The 23,090-nt window shown below is 39.4% G+C and overlaps 1 protein-coding gene across 10 annotated transcripts in view; it reads right to left on the bottom strand.

Moving 5' to 3' along the window:
- The window catches only part of LOC137298201 (diacylglycerol kinase beta-like), a 99,992-nt gene extending 77,157 nt beyond the window's left edge, over positions 1 to 22,835 (bottom strand). For 4 of the 10 annotated variants that reach the window (XM_067830360.1, XM_067830362.1, XM_067830361.1 and 1 more), the window contains exon 1: positions 6,782 to 6,865. The gene's annotated coding sequence lies outside the window, so the exon portion shown is untranslated. Of the gene's footprint in view, positions 1 to 6,781; positions 6,881 to 14,039; positions 14,226 to 22,708 lie in introns of those variants that run through there. The other 6 variants (XM_067830366.1, XM_067830365.1, XM_067830368.1 and 3 more) reach the window with 4 other exon arrangements.
- Positions 22,836 to 23,090: the final 255 nt, after the last annotated feature.

Genomic DNA, 23,090 nt, shown 5'->3' with positions numbered 1-23,090 from the left:
TTAAACTCATGTGCAAAGAGAATTATTTACAAATCAAACCCAAAAAACACCACAGAAAGATTTTCAATCTGAGCATATTAATACGTCAGTTCATAAAGTATGCAACATTCAGCTTAGGGATTTCCCATTGCAAATCTTTAAGTTTACCACGTGCCTTGAATATAATAAATCTGTCAAATCATGAATGTCCTAGACAGTGACACATATGCAGTAAAGCAATAATCAACACTCTGTCATGCTTTTACACTTGTTGTTTAAGAATGCTCTGATCTATATTCCACCGTTATCTTTGCAAATCTGAACCAGACAATCCAGTGACCATTGATCCACCCTGCTGGGGTACAATTAAACACAATCAACCAAGATGCTGATCCTGACCAGTCTAGGTCTCTATACACTCTCTGATCCTGACCAGTCTAGGTCTCTATACACTCTCTGATCCTGGCCAGTCTAGGTCTCCATTGAAGGTCTGAACCTGATCGGTCTAGGTCCCTATAGAATTACTGAACCTGACCAGTCTATGTTTCTATAAAACCTCTGATCCTAACCAATCTAGGTCTCAATAAACTCTCTGAACCTGACCAGTCTAGGTCTCTACAGACTCTCTGAACCTGACCAGTCTAGGTCTCAATATCCTCTCTGAACCTGAATAGTCTAGCTCTCTACAGATTCTCTGAACCTGAATAGTCTAGCTCTCTACAGATTCTCTGAACCTGAATAGTCTAGGTCTCTATAGACTCTCTGAACCTGACCAGTATAGGTCTCTATAGACTCTCTGAACCTGACCAGTCTAGGTCTCCATAGACTCTCTGAACCAGACCAGTATAGGTCTCTATAGACTCTCTGAACCTGACCAGTATAGGTCTCTATAGACTCTCTGAACCTGACCAGTCTAGGTCTCCATTGACTCTCTGAACCTGACCAGCATAGGTCTCTATAGACTCTCTAATCCTGACCAGTCTTGGTCTTTATAGAATCAATGTATTACACCTCCAGCACTGACAATAAAACACTACCACCAACATCCTGCGCCCATGGCTTACGGAGAAAAGTCAACCCAGTATATAACCATAAAATTACATATCAGTTTATCAGAAAATACATGAACCTAAGATAGACAATCTAGTACACTCATCACCCAAAGCAGGACAAGTGGCGGATACCAAGCCTACTGCTAAGGGCTTTACTAATGAAATGCTTCGTGTTTCCTCTGGAAATAATTTAGCCCGAATGTTGCTGATAGTACTATCTATGTTTAACACTTGACCAGGACTCCAATTAACTTCAGGATGGGTTGTTTATTCCTTTACCAACTGCTCTGGCCATCCCCAGTAGGAAGAGTCAAATAGAGAGAAACGAGTTGGTCGGAAATATGCCATGTTCTTTGATTAGTAATAATAGGCAATGTTCAAAATAAGCATATCGTTCACGTAAAACATTTTGACTTGATTGTATTTTGTAAAGTTGAAACCTTCTCTATAAACTATGCTTAACAAATGAACCAATGCATAAGCCTTGGTGTGTTGTTCTTGTACCCTTGATACATATTTGATCAAAATGTCATGCTGACGTGCGCTTTTTGAGTTGATTTCAACCACATTTAATACATATTCAAAACTCATGAAATAGAATGAGTTTTCAGTATGCTGTGCTTGTTTTTCTGAGATAAAAAATAGTAACAGGTGGTCAAATTTGTGGACTTCAGGATGCATGTCACTGTATTTGGGTTGCATTAATCCATGCTCATGAGGTCAATCACTGGATGGCTTGGTCCAGTTTCGATTACGGACAGACATCATATAGCCATAATAATGCAGAATGACATAAAGGTATATGTCAGGGACCTTAGGTAGCCCAATGGTTAAAGCATTGGCTCATTGTGCCATAGACCCATGTTCCATTGCAATATCATCATGATCATGGCATGGGACACCAGAAATCAGAAATCAAGTTTTACCCAGGAAGGGAATCAAATCCTTTGTGTGACTGACTACTACATTATGCTGCTTTCAGCAATGTCATGGCGGGGGACACCAGAAATGGGCTTCACACAATTGAACCTGGGTCTTCAGCCTGACAAGCAAATACTTTACCCACTGGGCTATACCACAGCTCAGAATCAAACTCAGAACTTACATGCGACAAATAGAAGCTTTAACCACGTCTCAATCACCATTTGCATTTCCAAGGTTTGATAAAAAATATCAAGCAAAATTATAACACTGAAAAATGTATTTACAGCCCTTCCAATACCACACTCAAAAACAAATGGTCAATACTGATGCTGACATGACCCCTCCCCTATCTCCTTCCCTCTATTGCAATCTACTCTTTCCCCCTCTCCTGTCTTTCTCTTCCTGTTTTCATACTTTCACTCAGTACTTATCCTTTATTCACACAATTTTTTTAACAAATCATGTAAAGCAAATGTTGTACATTTCCAGGGATGTAACGCTCACATCCATGGACAATATCTTCATCACTATGAGAAGTAGATGTATTTGGATTCACAAAGTAGCAGTGTGACAACTCGCTTTATATTTGTACATATGCATTGGATATGTAAGTTTTTTATTGTAACATTGTCCCTAGGCTAAAACAACAAAAAATACCCCATTTCTATACCCGCTGTTATCAGAACTGATCATTCAACTCACCTACTTCACCAAGCAAAGGATGTCACAAACCTGTTATTCCCTGAGGTCCTTTCAGAGTGATTTGTTAGGAGGAAACATCCAAAATATATACTTACACTCTCAGAAACACTGCCTTATCACACACTGCTCTGTTCGTATTAGATCTCTCACAAAATGGCCCACAGCCAACTAGAGTGCAAACAAAATCGGCCATTCAGATAATAAGATTGGTCAGAGATACATCAAAATCTCCCAGTAAAAAATCTTTGTTGTCTCTGATTGTTGCATCTACTTATAACACTAATACTACTGATCATGTTTGTGCCTGGACATATCTAATAAGAGCTTATTATACAATCAACTGAAACAGGCTGTGCCCTCCATGATGATCCATCAACATTTACATTACAGAGTCGGCTGTATAAAAACAAAGACGACAGAGAAACCTGGCACGCCCTGGAATGAAATCAGCATGTCTCAAACTAATTCTTCAAAATACAGCATTCCAGTGGTATGTGTACTGATACTGTATCAGAGATCTAGCTCAAAAGAGATGCTGGGAAAATCTGGATTATATTATTGGTTTCTTTGAGAGTCACATTTTCTGATATGTTGATGTATGCTTTATTCTGTAGCTTGATGCTCATGATATTAATCACTGGATTATCTTGTAAAAAGTTGACTCACAGACAGGCATTGTATGCCTGGTTACCTCTGATCTTAATCAGGAAACAAACGATACTGGTGCTCAGAAAAGGAAAACAGAAGGTTACAAATTTTAAAATGCGAGTGATAATCATAGACTTATGTCAACGTAAGAATCAATGTGCCGCCATGATCCTGTGACAAATGAGATAGTTTCTCAAAATTTATAACATTTATACTATCAAAACAAATAAAACTTTAAACAATATATCAAATTTTTACCAGTTTGACTAGCAATTTGGTTGATAATCCTAAACGCATCCCTGTAAAGTATGAGAAGAGAACTCAGAACATTTTCTCTACACATACTTCATGGGGGAGAAAGTTCACAATGTGACCAAACACTTGTTACTTTAGGTCATTCTTAACTACGCTATGCAACAAAAAAAATGTCTGTTTGGATTCACAAAAGCTGAAACACTTCCTGAAAGTGTAACATGTTTAGGGTTCTGTGTTTCTACAACTCATTCGCAATATTTTTGATGCTTTGATGCAGCAAAATGATATAAAATCTAAAAATAATCAAAAATAATTTCACGATAAGTTGCTCTATAGGAAAATAAAACTGATAGGCTAAGTTATTAATTAGAATTATCTCATCTCTATTTTTCAACTGATTATCTTAAGAGACATTTCAAAATATTTTGTTGCCTGGTCGCATTCTAAAATGAATCAAATAAAAACAATAGTGAAAGGAGAGTATCATCAGTAGAGTGCGCGCGCACTTAACCAACTAGAAAAAAATCGTAACTTTCATCCCGCCCTTTCCGACAAGATTCCCCTTCCTTACACCTAATAACATCACTCTCTTGTTCTACTGCGAGAATGGGAGACGCCTCAAAAAGTCAATGACAGACGACCATGTTTTTCATCGAGGTCAAGCGCAATAATACACCTGAAAGATCAAGCAGTTGATAGACGCATATATTAGATGGGGAATCTCTTCAATTAAAAACAACAAACATACATACGAAAAGAACTATTTGTATTATTTTTTCAGTCGATATCCGTAAGTACCGGGAGAATAGGAGACGCCACATTATGCAACATTATACCATCCATGTAACAACAGTCTGGAAATAATAGCGTCTGGACCAAACAATCCAAGTGTTTACCATGATGCAGAAAACCAGCATATCTGACTCCCAAAATTATGTCCATGACTCCCTTTCATGACACAATGGTGTCATGATGACTTATAATTTGTATGCCTTTGGAAAACACTGCAATCCAGCGGATCAATCTAGCAACTGGGATACAATGACACATGTCAACCAAGTCAGACAGAATGATCATCCAATCCATTTTGATCATATCTTATGACACACATGGGTTAGAAGACTCATTCTAACCTGGATCTTCGCCATGATTGCGAACACTCTTAACCAACATAGGTTGCCCAGAAACAATATTACCCAGCATTCCCTTGTTTCTGAACTGAGATTAATATTGCATGTACAATAATTTAACCTAGCAACAGCAACAACAGTATATACATGTATATAAAACCATGTCAACAATTGATCAAAACAAGTTATATCTACAGACAATAACGACAATAGATGCTCTGACACTCCACATTATTCCATTGTGACAGTACTATCACAGCCATATTTATTTGTCAAATATTTAAATGCATATCCTATTATTATCGAAATTTCATGTTATTTATCACAGACATGAATTATTCCATGATTATAAGATCAGATGAGAGTTTGGAAATTCTATCAACACTATGATATAATTCACCTTTTTCAGCGAATGAAAAATACTTAGGATTTCCTATCAATATGCCACAGTGGTTCGATTCAGTGGCATTGTATCTCTTGGAACAGCATGACAGTTGTGAATATAAGTGATACAAGTATTACTATTTTTGTTTCAATAATAAAGCAGTTTGTAGATCAAGATTTATACAAATATTGTTGCATGATTGAGGTTGTATATATGATCAAATCTAGACCAGAAAATCCAGTGACTGACATCACAAACATTGATCTGTATGACCAACACTTAATCCAGTTTGTCACCACTTAAGATAAACAGAGTCTACAGAAGAGATTCAATGCATTTATTTATTTATTTCCCACAACACACATATATCTCACCCATATCCACCTCCACCCACATACAGACATGAACTGGACACATGATGATCCAGGCTAATGTTAAATTCAGCAAATATTGTTGGCGTGAAAATTAACAGGATCAGCTGGTCAGGTTCATGACTTGGTTGATGCATGTCACCATATTCAAATTGTGTTGATCAATGCTCATGATTTTATTCACTGGATAGTCTGGTCCACATTTGATTATTTACAGATCACTGACATATAACTGGAACACTGCAGAGTCAGGGTTAGATAAGAAATAAACAATAGATGTAATTATACAGGGTAAGACAATATCACAACCACCAGACAAGAGTATTAACACTGTAAAACAGTGTGTAAATAGTAAAACTGCATGTATAACAACTTTCTGGTGAATAGTAACACATGCTGTTTCCCTAAAACAGTATCTTATGTTACAGTCATCATGACAAAATTTTGTTCCATAACTGTGAATTGGGTATGGAAATATATCTGATATTTACACTTTCTCATTAAAAATCGGTCAGCCACCAATTTCTGTACAAAGCAGTGCCACATTCATGATACTGGCTATCTAAGAAAGTCAGACTGGTGAAACTCTGTAAGATTGTGAAAAATTAATAATTACACCAAATTCTGTTATTAGTTTCAGTGTATAAGTCTGCCAACTGTCTTTTAGTTAATCGAGTTGACACATAAGTTATATACACATTCATATGAAGTATTTTCGAAACAAACTTCCCTAACGTAATGTATCATCCTGAAGTTTGAACAGTTGTTTCCGAAATCACTTGTTGCAATCGACAACAAAGGCAAATATGATATGGACTATAAGATTTAATTCACACCCTGCAACGACTCATGATTGTTAGCGAGATGCATGACTGTTGAAAGCGTTTATGACAAGTGTTTTATGAATATTTCAACACCACATGATAAATCACGGACCTAGAGCAATGGATATTTATTAGCATCTCATATACATCTACGCTGTTATCGGGGAAAACACGGAGATGGAGTGAACACAAGAACATCGGCTTTCGTTTGAAGTCTAGTGAAAACTGGCCGAGCAGGAAAGGTCATGAAACGACAAAGTCACAAACAAGCATTCTTCTAGCCATGGTTAGGATGTGTCGCCACTTGGGCCAATCTTCATACGTTTTCGCTCAAAAATCACACGCGAGATTCGAAGGCGTTCGCCATAACAAACCGCCTTGTACCACAACATCCCCTCACATATGTTATGAACGTTTGCGAAATAATGGTACATTCTATCGCAATTTTCTTAGCGCCAGTGCACATCTTGAAATTGCATTGTATAACGTTGGAAAAATCAAACATACTCACTCGTCAGGGAGAGTAATTGCCATGTCTATATCCAGAGACCTATACCACAATCGCCATGATCGTATCGCTCGAGTACACTTCCTCTTCTAACGTCGATGACTCCCCGCCCACGCGAAAATCAACCATGGTATAGTCTGTTCTACAAATGGCGGCACTTTGGAAATGTTTACCGGATATTAATTTTATATGTATTACCAAATTGTACTTGAGTTTTTCAGTCACGCAGTGTTTGAACGGAGCTTGCATAATCGTGTGTTTTCTTGGCGTATCCTATTTTCGTTGCATTGCTGTTCGTCTCATGACGCAAGCGTGTCGGTTTATGTAAATGCATAGTGCGCGTTGGAGATTGTGAAGCGAATTATAATTCCATTAAAAGGATAAGCACCAAAGGAGAACACCATTACTGACTGAAAAATTTGCATGCTTTCTGATGCTCAGCACACACGCACACACGGAGTCAAACACGTGTATGTGTGTGTCTCATTTATATGAGTTAAAAATAAATAAATACACGAATAAATATACATGAATAAAAAAAACAAAACAAAAAAAACCCCATTGAAATGCTGTAATGTTACGAGCCATTACAATATTTCATCATATATATACATTACATTATTACATGATTTCCAAATGGGATGTTTAACAAATAGGAAGAGACGGTTTGAAATATAGTGTTGTTTCAAAACTCCCAAACAAATAGCATGAAATGCATATAATGCATAAAAATCAGATACGACCTTGTCGACCACTTAACGGACTGACTGTCCTCTCAAACAGCATACTGTTGCAACGCATTAGGACAACACATTATAGTACACTTTGTAAGTACAAAGTTGTGGTTTACCTCTAGAAGGGTTTGAAAATGTTTGATGTTATTGAGTTAGAAGTGAATGTTATCAGCTTGGATCTATTCTGGTACTTTAGCTTCAATCTAGGAGTGTAGTTTAATATACTGACGCACGATACAGTGGTTGGAGCCAGTTTATGGTTTAACATGTAAATTGGACGGGCAGTCAAACTGGGAGTAGTCGCAGTGGGAATGGACACTCTGGCTGTCTGTAGAATATGTCAAGCAAAAATATTTTGTTCTCATTGTAATTATCTGTATTATTTTAATTTGGTACTTAGTATGATCAGAATTAGAACAGACTATGAGCTGATTGTTGATTGATTGAGGTACGTTTATGTTTACTTTATGCATAGACTATCTCAGCTGGGCGCAGATCGATGCTCATGTTGTTGATCAATGGATTGTCTGGTCCACAGACCGCTGCCATATACCTGGAATATTGCTGAGTGCGGCGTAAAACTAAACTCACTCACTCGTCCTAGCCAGTCTCAGAGTCCTTGAACCACATCATTTCTCCTTCCGCATAACCCTTCCTACAATGCTAAAGCCCAGCAAGTCTTGATTTCCCCCGGTTCAGGTCTCGAACCTCCCTTTTAATTCGGACGCCTTTTCAGTTTAAAAGGAAATATTTGTTTCCATCAAAGTTATACCTATTCAGGGACTAAGCGTTAGTCAGCGTTCGCTGAAAATATGGTTGTTTTTTTATTTGCGAGTGTATTTTTTTTATTCATTCCCATATTTAACTAGTTACAGACATATTATTGTAACAGAAGTGAGTGAGAGAGTATGGGTTAACGCCGCTTTCAGGAACAGTCCAGCAATATCACGGAGGGGGACACCATAAACGGGTCTCAAACACTATATACCCATGCGGGGGATAGAACCCGACCCTCAGGCGTGACGAGCCAAAGCCTAACCACTAGGCTACTCAGTATGGCGCACGGTTTGTTTTGTCGAATAGAAACACCTGCTTCACTAATACAAAGGAACAGCTCAGTCATTCCATTGTTTGAACACAGTTACTGTAGGTGTGTGTGACGTCAATAACATTAACAGTTCTTGACTCATTTACCGTAGAGCGTTATATCGTGTAGGTTGATGAGGACCACGTCGTTCAAAAGTGGAACAATTGAAGAGAATTACCCAATCATCATGGTGTATTAATTACAATATTCATTGAGGAAATAATTCCCCGGAACCCTTTGCACTTAGATGTGATATTGCGATGATATATATTACGTCATATAACAAACACTTTGCCATCATGTAGTTTGAATAACGCTGAATGCTGCGTGAAACATACACGAAAATATTAGCAAACCATTTTTCTGTTATTCCCCAATCCTATCATCCCAAGTTTAATTATTAACCCAAGTTTAATAGAATCGGCCCATCGGGCCAGCCTTTTTCACGAAGATTGAAATTTTCGATTGAAATTTTCTGGTCCTCTTTGGGAATAGAACTCAGACCTTAACGCTTTAATCGAAACGTCAATCCATGATCCGTACACGTGGATCATTGACGTGTAATTTGTTGTCTAACGTGGCTCTTAGCGCTGTTCCAGTCATTTGGATACGGCATTCAATCGTGTTTGGGCCAAACGAACCGGTGACTGGCACTATGGGCACGTCCAACCAATAGACAAATCACCGAGTCTGGCCACCCAATCCATTATGTCCCTTACACGACCAGTATGTCGGTTGTTAGGGACCAAATCTTATCTCGGAACTCATGATTACCAGTGGTGTTATCATTCAACCATAATTCCATATAGCCTGCTATCTGATGACATTGGGTCACGGTGTTCCAGTCGCGTATGACGTCATTGTTCCGTGCAGAGTTGCGTCGCTAAGACACGCAATGAACCGGGGACCTTGAACTGGAATCTGCCCCGATTATGCTTCTACGTTTATCAGCTCGACTCTCTGTTTGTTCGTAAATGAGGGGTAGCTTGGTTGTTCAAGTGTTAACTACTCACACCAAAGACCCGGGTTCGCTTCTTGACATGGGAACAGTGCGTGAATCCCATTGCTGGTGTCGCCCGCCGGGATATTGCTGGAATATTGCTAAACCCACTCACTGTTATTAAACGAAACATGCAAAACTTCAGACTTTTCCATACCGAAACATGAGCCTCACTAACCTATGCAGACAATGACCTATTTTTCGGTCGATCCGAATTTTCTTGTGTGAATGTGAAAAAAGACACCACAAACAACTCTAGTTTCACTGAATACATAGTCCTTGTTTCATAAGAAAATGGTATTTACAAATGAATTTTAATTTTAAACTTTAACAGCACCGTATTTCTATATTTTATGTCGAGGTTTAGGTAGCATACTTTTTGACTGCCCTTGTTTGATGGGGTCGTAAAATGATTCACAGTGTATCTGGCTCACTGGTTACACCTGTTAAGTGTTTTTGTGCCTTTATTCAGTGTAATTCTCTATCGCATAATGCAATTGATATAATGTCAATTGCGTACCAAACCGACAAAGTTTTCCTCGTTTTGAGATTTCCACGATTTACAGGTTTCCGTTTGTCAGAGCTCGCTGCTCAACAGAGCCTGCTGTACGACGTGTTTTGCAAGGATTAGATGAAGCGTAGTGTTGCAATATAGAAATCAAACTGATTAGTCCACTTAAATGAATAAGACTAAAATTCTGGACTGTTATCGCACTCAGTTGCGCAATAGGACGGAACCCAGTTAACAGGAAACGAGATTGTTCTGTAATCAATGTTTTCACTTGCCCACAGTAAGGGGACACAACTTGTCTCCCGACGTGATATTGCTGGAATAATGCCATAAGAATTAAACCAAACTCTCATTCACTTGAGTGAGTGAGTTTGTAGGTGAGTTTAGTCGTTTTATGCCGCTTTTATCAATATTCCAGCAATATCATGACTGGCACCGGAAATGTGATTCTCACATTGTGCCTATGTGGAGTTTCGTCCTCAGCTTGACGAGTGAACGCTTGAACCACTAGGCTACTCCACCGCCTCAGCACTTCACTTGAGGACGGAGGTGTTCCGCTCATTGACAATGGGACAAAGTGGTTCGGGCAGGTAAAGGCCTTACCTGTATTGTGCATTTAGTCACATCAGTGATTCGCAACCACTTGTATTACCAGTTACTGATTAGATAAGGTCTACGCCCTATTCTACAACGTCAATAGGCACAGCGGGTTTGCAAATACTCCTCAGAAAGATTTTGTTGATTTTGACCGCTCACCTCCAATTAATTATCATTTTCACAGTGATACCTTATATTACGCTCACTCGTACAGCATGAATGCATCCATACAGCAAACGATTATACATCTGAATAATGAAAGCGTTACGCCAACTCCTCAAAACTGTTTCCAGACCCTGCGTGTGCGTGTGCGTGTGCGAAGGCGTGTACGTTCCAGTTTTGGACAGTGCTGTTTTCAGTCGATGATGCATTGAAAATCAGTTATACTAACATTCAGTTTTTTTCTTCAAGATGTCATGTAACTTATTATATAATTTCAAGATAATTCTTTATTTGTCTTTGAACACAGACGACTTTATACATACAGCATTTCCAATATTCAAGACAGACCTGATTATTTTGATGACGTTGTCAAGCTCTATGCATGCAATAATCGTTCATATCATGTCATGCGGAGCATGACAGATTCTGCTCGTGATATAGAATAAATGCAGACACGCGAATTTTTACAATTTCATCATTTTTTGTTCCACACCCACGCACGTGCATATTTATCACTAACAATGTTTATAATCAATAATCATTATCGTTGTTATTAATTACAAATTATAGGAAATGTATTAACGTATATCATAAAATCACTTTATATTTAAATTAAGCATACATGGAATATTACCAGTGGGAAATGTGCTGCTCAGATGTAGACAGGAATATTCATATAGGTTATTCTATTTGAAAACACATCTATGAGAATCAATTTTGTGCTGCTGAAAAGATAATTGTATCCTTATCAGATGAGGAGTAATTTCTAAAGCATGCAGACAAAGCAAGACAATCAGATAACTCAAAAAAGCAATATATCTGCCATCTATAAGTTATATGTATTCTGCCCAATAGTCCCCACTGCAGTAAATAAGATATTTCTGTCACCCGTTCAATTACACTGTCGGACATACGCCAGTAATATATATTTGCCATCAGTTGACAAAAATATGTGAAAGGTGTAGATTGATGTGATGAAGAGGTATCGGTGACATTGATGTAGTTATCCCTCAATCGTGACACCTGTGAACACCTGTGTGTTATAGATGTACACAGCTGAACAAGGAAGGTATTTTCTGGTGCAGAAATGAGCTTCACACTTTGTAACCTTTTGTGGACTCGAACACGAACCTTCAGTGTGAAGAACTAATCTTAGCCATTAAGTGAACGAATTTACTTTTATGCCGTTTTTATCGATACTCCACCGACTTCTTTAGCCATATAGGCTACCTCACGGCATGAAATCGAATATTACCATACCACAATAACATATTATTCATTAAAGTTTAAACTTTTTGAAAGTCTCGATGATGCCAATAAGCAGGAAACTCGGCCATGTCCTAGGTGCTCATTCGGTGTTGAGGTACGTCCCTTTATGACAGGACCCTAAGATCGTTGGTCGAATCCCTTACTCGCCCTGGTTATGATAGCTGGTATGTAAGCAGCGTCTACGGACTTTGGTTTAACTTGCAGAACACGGTTTCCCCTTTGTCTTCCCCTCCTTACCGAAATGTTCCCCGTGAACATCCGGATTAGAATTAGTCTCCAGAAACCCATGCATGTCGTGAGGGACGACGAACAGGGTGGTTAGGCTCACTGACTTGGTTGACACATGTCATCGTATCCTAATTACCTAGATCGACGCTTATAATGCCAATCATTGGATTGTCTGGTCCAGACTTATTTATAGACCGTCGTCTTGTAGCTGAAAAAATCCCGAGTGCGGTGTTAAGCAACAAATGAAACAAGCCAAAAACATTGAATTGTCATAAATTGCAATCTTCCCAGGATAAAAGAATTAATGGTCTATAGCTCAACTTGGGAATAATGGCTTAGCGAATAAAGGAATCCATAGTGAAGAAAACTTACATAGTCACTATAAGCAGCTGTTATATGAAAAGATATTTTTTTGCATAAAAGACACTACTGGTAAACACATATATGATGATCCACGACCTGACAAATGACCCCAATTTGCATACTTGGGAACGCCCCACAGAACGATCCACTTGAAACAAGAGGGAGACAGGTTGTCTGATAAATATCGAGAAGTTCATTTTCCTCGTGCGTTTCACGCATGAATTGTTATAGCACACTCGATTTGGGAACAGGTACAATCCCAACGAATTGAATCAACACAATATACTGAGCAAATATGTTTAAGACCACCGATCCATTTCACGAAGCAAATGATATTTTCCTGGAGTTTTTTAAACAAAATTGTTGAATATCTAAAATGTTTGTCAATGCCCCAATCATCTATTTGTCTTTGTCTTAACCAAAGGTTAGCGTGGAATATCAGTATCTTATGCCTGAAATTGCAGTCTTATCATTCGAAGGAATATGCGGTGTTGATTTCATGTCACGGTTAGCATGTATTGCACGTGCATAATCGTCAAGCTACCTGTAGCAGCCAAGTGTACTCGCCCAATTCGTTGTACCGACTCTCTTGTCACAAATGCGTTTAGTGCGCAGGATCATCTAATATGTGTCTAGCAGTATGTATTTTTCAAAACTTGTCACTAGAATGTGGTTTGAAAGAACTGATTTCAAACCAGTCGTGTTTTAATTCTGTTTCCTACTCGTAAGAAGAAAACGTTGGACTGTATATATATTCACCATATTAAGTTGGGTTTTTGTTTGGCTGTTTAACGCCACACTCAGCAATTATCCAGCTATATGACCTCTGCCTGTACATAACCGAGTCTGTACCAGACAATGCAGTGATCAACAGATTAACGAAATTGTAACAGCACTTCAAAGAGGTAACGGGCGTGTTCACTTTATAATTTCATGTTGAAATTTCGTTGTGAATCTAAACAAACCACGTGGGATCTCTCTGTGACTGACTCACATAATTTCTGAAAAGCAATTAGTCATAATTTCCCCTCCAACAACGAATGAAAAAATGGCTCTAAAAATTAAATTGAGCTTCCTACGATTGTTTCAGTATTTTTTGACACAGTGACCGAAAACTAAATCAGTCTACCTCTCTCTATGGATATGAAGTGGCCCCAATCTTGTCAACGAAAAGCCACGCTGTGAGGTGCTTTCAGGAATCCGTGTCACTACCCACAAGTGACGCTGTTAAATGTTAAGTGATTATGGTCGTCAAAAAATACACCGATATACAGACTGCAGGTAGAAACATCACCCCCTCCAACACTTACCTGTATGGTTTACAGGTACACCAGCGGTCTCTTATCGCGTCTGCATTTACCGTTCACAAAAGTGTTATCACCGAATTGGCTTGATGCACAGTCAAGATTATTCAACGTGTGTGACGTCTATTTGGGTAATGGCTGTGTGAACGTGTGGTGTTCCTGGTGCACCCCACCAACAGAAACAAACCCTTTGTGTATACAAGATAAGGCCTAGTCTGGTTTTGAAAATTCAAAATGTCACGACGTAATGTAGTACCTCAATCGTGTTTTCAGTAAACGACCAACTGGACAAGTGATATAAACTCATAGCGAATCGTTAGCATGACACCGTTCATGGCTGTGTATGGAATATTAAAAAATATTGTCGCACTGAAGAGGAAAATAAAATAAAATAAAATAAAATAAAATAATGAATGACATTTCTCCCTTGAAGGGTGGTAAGTTTGCATTACTTTTTAAAAAGCGTGGTCAGTTTGAATTACTTTTTGAAATGACGTGAGTGTATTAGTTAGTGGGTGAGTGAGTGATTGGACATTGAATCCACTTTGAACAATAATTCAGGTTTATCACGATATATCAAAACGTTTATGTGCACATAATTCAAGCCTCACGGGTATCTGCAAACAAACCGAGAACAACCATTTAGGTCAATCTGGGATTCGAACCTACGAAACTAGGATTCTGATCTAATTTATGACGCATATGAGAAACAGAACCTACGGGAAGTGTTATCTGTTGCTTTAAGATCGATAACATCGGCTAGCTGTGTCAGTGATAGGTCATTTGGTGACCCTGCGCAGCTGGTGGCGTTAGTATTTGAAGGTCTCGTGTACTTCCTCATTGTTGAAGTATCAGAGAACTCCGCGACCAGTTGGCCGCCATGTACGTCAGTCACGGTGGAGATAGCCGAGATATGAGGTTATGACGATATTGAGTCTTTGTCATAGATAAAGGGAAATCGTTATCAGTTTTTCGTTTGTATATCTGCAACACATGTGTTGCGCAAGGTCTGCCCACATGCTTAGAACTTCGCTGTAATGTGTGTTCAGAGGACCAACGTGATACGTTTAGTAGATTCCTATGATAATTAATGCATTTGATACTACTACTACTACTACTACTACTACTACTACTACTGCTGCTGCTGCTGCTGCTGCTACTGCTACTCTAATATATGACTACCACCACCACTGCTACTACTAAATCATCATCATCATCATCATCATCATCATCATCATCATTCTAGTTACCAATGGCCTCATCATGTACAGTACTTACATTAACGCTGAGGTAATTCCTCACTTTGTTCAAGTTCATTATTGAGTTTCCACTCGATACTTGTGCATTTGCTAGCTAGGCAGTCGGTACAGCTTGACGTGAACCGCGCCTCGTCAATGGGCGTTGTCCGAAGCTGGCCTTGGCCAACTAGACGAGGCGTGCCTCGGGCTTTCGCTATGTCAGTCTTTAAGCAATTATTATATACATGAGGTCGAACTTCAGAAGCATATATGTGAGAGACATTCTTATCTTGCGGAATGCAATCAATATGTTTATATCACTGTTCATTATAACGGTTCGTTTTAAGGTTACTCTGTTCCACAGTGGATATTGTAAATGTTTTACGTGCGCTTCATTGTCTAATACATAACGTTAGCAACAGATACTGCTTACCCCACGTTTTCGGACTTTGCGTGTTGTGTGTTAACGCCACAATTGTCTTGCTGTAAGACATAATCGGACCTGGATTGGCAGACAATGTAGTGATTGATATCGTGAGCATCGATCTACGCAAATGGGATGGGCTGACGTCAACCAAGGCTACGAGCCTGACCGCCCAATCCCTGGAGTCGCCTCACCTCAAGCATGGTTTACTGAAGACAAGACCGGGCACGTGTCTTCACGGATCCTTGTACAGTCTATAAAATTATAATGTTCAGGAATCTGCATCATCATACAGGACACCAGTTAAACATTTTACTTCTCCTCCAAACTGATTGTAGGACAAACAAATTTCTCGATCATTTCTCAAATTCTCAAACATTTACAAAAAAGAAAGAAATAGACAAATAGAAGCTGTAAAAGATCCTGAAGCGCTGACCATCCCCAATATATCACAACGTAAATTACGTATTTATCGACTATAGTCCGTTTGGCTCAAAAGCCTACCGATGAATATTGCAATCTAACTCGTTCTAACGAGTGAGAAGTGAAGGGATATCGAAAATGGCCGGGACGACTGAACGCTTTAACTAGGCTACCCCACCTCCACCTAGCCACCAGGAGGGGCCTTCTTCACCAGTAGGATATTCGGGGATCGCCGGTACGGGTCTTCAACCCTGAATACATGGAGCCAATGGCTGGAGTCCTATGAATTTATCATAGGATCCAGTTGTGTACAAATGCCAAAACGTGCTATAAAGGCTGAACATATCCAAAATCCAAATCTGTTAACACAGTGAACATTCACTGATAGCTTTGTCTTCAATTTGTTAACACAGTGAACATTCACTGATAGCTTTGTCTTCAATTTGGGTTTGAAAGTACATAGATAGTTCTGCTGCAGGATTTACTTCAAGCGGACGCTTGTTCAAGAAGGTCGACTGCAGTGCTCGACCAATTGCCAAATGTCCGTGAAAGTATGGTCTTGGTCGAAAGCTAATCAGATGACGTGAGGAGACATTGAGATCGAACAGCCAAGCTGAGGCTGCGCTTTTGAATGTCTTTAATATCAGTACGACTTTCGTCGTGGATTCCTTGACAGTCCTAGGGCGTCTGACGAAACGGGTAATGAGGTAATCGGGTAATGAATGATAACATGGCATGGCCTGAATAGTTATTCATAATACCAATCACTGGTGCCTGTTGCTACGTAACGCTTAAATAATCCTGTAATGCTAATGAGAGGCGCAAAATCAAAACAGAACAAAACAGAACAGAACCATCCCCACAACAAGAAACATCCCCGAGAACAAGAAAAATCCAACCAAAAATTACCCTCTCCCCCAAGCCCACTTATGCGCACGCGCGCACGCGCACGCGCACGCACGTACGCGCACGCACGCGCACGCACGTACGTACCCAAATAAAAAATAAATTAAAAATGGTGTCCAGTATTAGGAACCAGTGGAGGCATGTGATGTACACAGCAGAAATACGGCTAATGTCAACGTAATCCTTATTGCCATCGATCATCTTCATATATACATACATACATACATACATACATACATACATACATACATACATACATACATACATACACACATACACACATACACACATACATACATACATACATACATACATACATACATACATACATACATACAGAGACATACAGACATACACATATACATACATACATACATACATACATACATACATACATACATACATACATACATACACACACACATACATACATACATACATACATACATACATACATACATACATACATACATACATACATACATACATACATACATACATACATACACACATACACACATACACACATACATACATACATACATACATACATACATACACACATACAGAGACATACAGACATACACACATACACACATACATACATACATACATACATACATACATACATACATACATACATACATACATACACACATACACACATACACACATACATACATACATACATACATACATACATACATACATACATACATACATACATACATACATACACACATACATACATACATACATACATACATATTTTATCTTTTGCACTCACTATACTTTATTTTACTTCCCTCTCAACTGCTTTTTCTGCATACATACATACATACATACATACATACATACATACATACATACATACATACATACATACATACATACACACACACACACATACATACATACATACATACATACATACAAACATACATACATACAGAGACATACAGACATGCACATATACATACATACATACATACATACATACATACATACATACATACATACACACATACATACATACATACATACATACATATTTTATCTTTTGCACTCACTATACTTTATTTTACTTCCCTCTCAACTGCTTTTTCTGCATACATACATACATACATACATACATACATACATACATACATACATACATACATACATACATACATACATACACACACACACACATACATACATACATACATACATACATACAAACATACATACATACAGAGACATACAGACATGCACATATACAGACATACATACATACATACATACATACATACATACATACACACACACACACACACATACATACATACATACATACATACACACACACACACACACACACATACATACATACATACATACATACATACATACATACATACATACATACATACATACATACATACATACATACATACATACATACATACATACATACATACATATTTTATCTTTTGCACTCACTATACTTTATTTTACTTCCCTCTTAACTGCTTTTTCTGTAACAGTTCCTTATATCGTTCATATGCAGGTATGATTAGGTGCTTAATGACTCTTGTGCGTGTAATTTGCTGATGGGAGGTCTCTGGTCGGTTAATGGCGAAGAGCGATGACGTCACGGTATAACTATGTCGTCACCGCTATCAAGGTATATTAGGTGTGGTGCGATACGAAGACACACCCGCGTTCTGATGACATCACCTGTCGCATGTCATATCCAATACTCTTGGTTTCAAGGAGAAATAAATAACCCCGAAAAGGACAATCGATTTCTCATACATTTAACAAGCAATGTAGACATTATTACTTGGACTGTATACTCCTGTCACTGCGCAGTTGTCGTGGTTGGGGGCGGCGGTGGGAGGGAACGACGTGGCTGTGAGTGCAACTGACCAATTAGAGGGCTCGCACCGGTAACATATCTTAATGAGACATTGAATGACACTGAACACCCCATTCGTCTTCATCACACCTGAGACCATCTGGAGGAGCTCGCAGTGCCAGAGCACTGATTACTCTGTGGTATTGACGATATATTGGGCATTGGTAGAAATGAGATCAATGTCATATATATCAAACAAAAAACAAACAAACAAACAAACAAACAAACATCATAAAATCAAGTCCGACTTTAGATCCAGACCGTGGCATGCAGGAAACGCACAAAAATGCCATGCATTTATGTGGGTCTGTGTCTGAGAACAGCATCCGAGTCCCAAAGAACAGCTATCATCCCCCACCCCTATCCTCCCATCCCACTATTCGTCGCCACCATCATTGTCATCAAAGCAATAATTATACAATAATTACTATATTTCAAAAGGCCGAAACCGGCTCTTCGATATGTCGATCGAACGCTTAAACACAAATTAAACCAACACACTACTCACCAAAAATGTGAATTCACGGTATCACAATACAACAGTTTGTGTGTTTCACTTTGGAATTATTGTATACAACAGAAATAATCTACGAGATAAATTATCTAAGGGAACATGAACGTTAGACTTACCTGAGGAACATGCAAAGGAATGTATCACGAGGAATGTTCATCAGTTTTCCTTACATTCCTCCCAGCTATTGGACTCACTCCGGTGACAGATGCTTGCAGAGAATGGACAATACATGGACCAGGTATATCATTGTTTAGCGCATATATACATACACGGACTCACCTAGTTCGCGCATTGTAGACGCTCGGGAGAACCTGGGCCAGTCTACACACAGGCACACCCTACAGATCGAAAACAGATTATGCCACTACCTTGCCCAGTCATACATCTGTGTCATCCAGACAACTTAAACAATCGCAATGATGAATAAACTGCACATCAATTTCGCCTTGTTACCCGGGAGTAATGATTTGTGGAAATACCATTCTGTTGCCTTGGCAACGCTAAATGTTTACATTGATTATTAGATATATAACTGTACGATGATAACCAGGATGGTATTAAGTGTGCGAGCTGTGACATTATTTCTTGTGAATAATTTATACCGTTTTATACAAATGCCCCGTAATAAAGAGCGCAGCAGGAGGAAGCAGGGAGTGCTAAAACCAGTTTTATCCCCAGACGGGTGCGGTGAGGATTTCACCTCCACTCGGACGCTGTTCATATGTTCAGATTTCGGTTGATTTATGTTCACAACTTGTGTATGCACATTAGTCGTCAGTTGGTCAAATCGATCCTTGTCACGGCATGTCACAACAGGAGTTAATCCGCCTATAAGTAGACCAGTCTGTGGACTAAACTTATATCCTGGCCATGACTGAACCATCATCATCATCATCATCATCATCATAATCATCATCATCATCATCATCATCATCATCATCATCGGCCGCGAGGATTTCTGGACTCGAATCGGTCTTCAATAATCCATGCTTATCGTCCAAGACAACTAACGGGACTCTGGGTCAGGTTCGCCGACTTGTTTGACACCTGGTAAACACTGATACACATTGATATCCAATTTGCGTAGATCGATGGTCGGTGTTAATCATTGGATTGCCTGGTCCAGATTCGATTATTAACCATATAGCTGGAATAATGCTGAGTACGGCGTTAAGCAACAAACCCGCCACGCAAACCTGACAAAGACGCCATGAATAGCTCTCTTTTCGACGTGGTCAGCTGACGTGCTATACCGACTGATTTATCAAAACGTCAGTTGTGATATTAAATATTCCATGACCTAATGTTTGCCTTTGATCTAACCTTTTCATCAATTTCGTCACAACCGAAAGTTTTTGTGCTTTTACATTCTAACATTTTAACACTGCAACAGTGCCATATGAATTTCCTATGTTTTAAGTATATTTTAGCACGTGGAACGTATGGAAAGACGTTCAGTAGAAAAGCCGACATAACTATTTAAAATACTATATCTCAGGAAAGTCGGTTATTAGAAACGCGAATAGTTTTGAGCTTCATGTAAAGTTCAACACATGAAAGGGAGGTGGGGCTAGCCTAGTGGTCATAGCGTTGGCTCGTCCCCGGGTTCGATGCCCCACTTGGGTACAGTGTGTTAGGCCCATCTCTGGTACCCATGCTGTGTGATATTGCTGGAATATTGGTAACCGCGGCACAAAACTAAACTCACTCACTCACCATTGCTGGTGTCCCGTCGATATCCAAGTTAAAATTGGTCTTCTGTAGCCAATGCTTATTGCTGGAGACGACTAACGGGATGGGGTGTTCAACCAACCAACCCCATCTTATCCCCTTTCCTCAACATCCCATGACAAATCGGCCGTTCCCCAACCATGGTTCCCTCCGAAATACTGATCTTAAAGGTTGTCCTTCCGGTGTGACGGTTAGGTAGCCTTTTGGTTAAAGTGTTCGCTTGTTTCGCAAAAGACTTGGGTTCACTTTTCTAAATCGATACAAAGTAGTGAGCACACCCATAGTCTCTTTCGAAGTGATACTGTCGGTGTACAGCTCGGACGATGTAAAACTTTCCTCACTCACTCACTTACTCACTCACTGATTTTGCCGGGTGGGATTTAGTGCTTAGGTAAATTAAGAATTTCGGTTGAATTTTAAAAACTCCTTCGTTACCATAGCGATTCCAATAAATACAGACATGTTCCATCTGCGATGTTGTTAAGCACCATGTGGCAAAATCTTAAATCATATAACGGTCGGGCACTACAGATGATGAAATCACACTTGAAGCGCTCACAAATCTCATAAAAAGCACACATATAATACTTCTAATGAAATCAACATATTCGTACTCAGTTTTGCATCGTCCTTGCCAGACGTGCACATGTGAACGTACTTCCCGCAACAGCAGGGAAACAGATCAGTGTACCACGTGTGTGTCTTCCATATCACACGGATGCTCACAGCACTATCCCATGCGTTCTGTTATTACGTAAGAGTGAAGATAGGACAGACTTATGGATTTCAACTTCTGTGATTCTTTCAATGCAAGGTCTCAGCAGAAATGCAAGATCGTTTATGAGGCAAGCTGGATGTTGTCCTGAAGCCAATCGGAGCAAGGCCTCTAAACGCGGATAGTATGTTCTCTCTATAGATTCAAATTTTAGTTTAACTCTATAGCCTTGACAAAGGAACAAAGCTTTTCTTACGAGTGAGTGGCGTTTTCCGCCGCTTTTAGCAATATTCCATCAATATCACAGCGGGGGAAATGGACTTCACACATTGTACCCATGTGGGGAATCAAACCCGGGAATGACGTGTGTGTGTGTGAGTGAATGAGTGAGTGAGTGAGTGAGTTTAGTTTTACGCCACACCCAGCATTATTCCAGCTATATGGCGGCGGTCTGTAAATAATCGAGTCTGGACCCGACTATATAATGATCAACAGCATGATCATCGATCTGCGCAATTGGGAACTGATGACATATCCACCCTGACCACCCGATCCCGTTAGCCGCCTCTTACGACAAGCATAGTCGCCTTATGTGGCAAGAATGGGTTGCTGGAGATATATTCTACCCAGGATCTTCACGGGTTCCGAGAGTGATGAGCGAACGTTTTAACCACTAGGCTACCCCACCGTAGATAAGGAAGAGTGGGTGTATGTCATCTTTTTGTAAGATGTGTACAAGGGAAACAAACAGACATAGACACATAACAAAAAATAAATAAATAAAAAAATAAATAGTTATTGTGTATGTGGGTTTTACTCACCAGCTGAAAAGTCAAGCCTGAGACGACGTGTTCAGCCTATGACAATGGCGATGAAAACCTATTCGCTTGTACTGAGATTGAACAAAGTTATCGTGGACTCGCAAGCGACGTATATGATAGTATGCACACTGAGCTGAAGCAGACAGGGCACAGGGAGGAGACATGTAACATGTTTGGAATATTCATCATTTGATCGATGCTGTCTTTCTTGCACGCGATCTACTGCACAGGCCTTGGGAGTTAGCTGCTGTTGGCGCCTGACCACGCCCTGAGACAATCGAAGGGTTGTCACATTGTATGTAACGTGAATGTCCGTGTACGAGTTCAAGGGGACATGCTAAACTGCGGGAAAGAAACTGTACATCCATGCCTGACAGCTAAA

This window comes from Haliotis asinina, chromosome 10, assembly GCF_037392515.1.
Source record: "Haliotis asinina isolate JCU_RB_2024 chromosome 10, JCU_Hal_asi_v2, whole genome shotgun sequence".
In the NCBI taxonomy this organism is placed as follows: domain Eukaryota; kingdom Metazoa; phylum Mollusca; class Gastropoda; order Lepetellida; family Haliotidae; genus Haliotis; species Haliotis asinina.
This window is presented reverse-complemented; position numbering and strand designations above follow the sequence as displayed.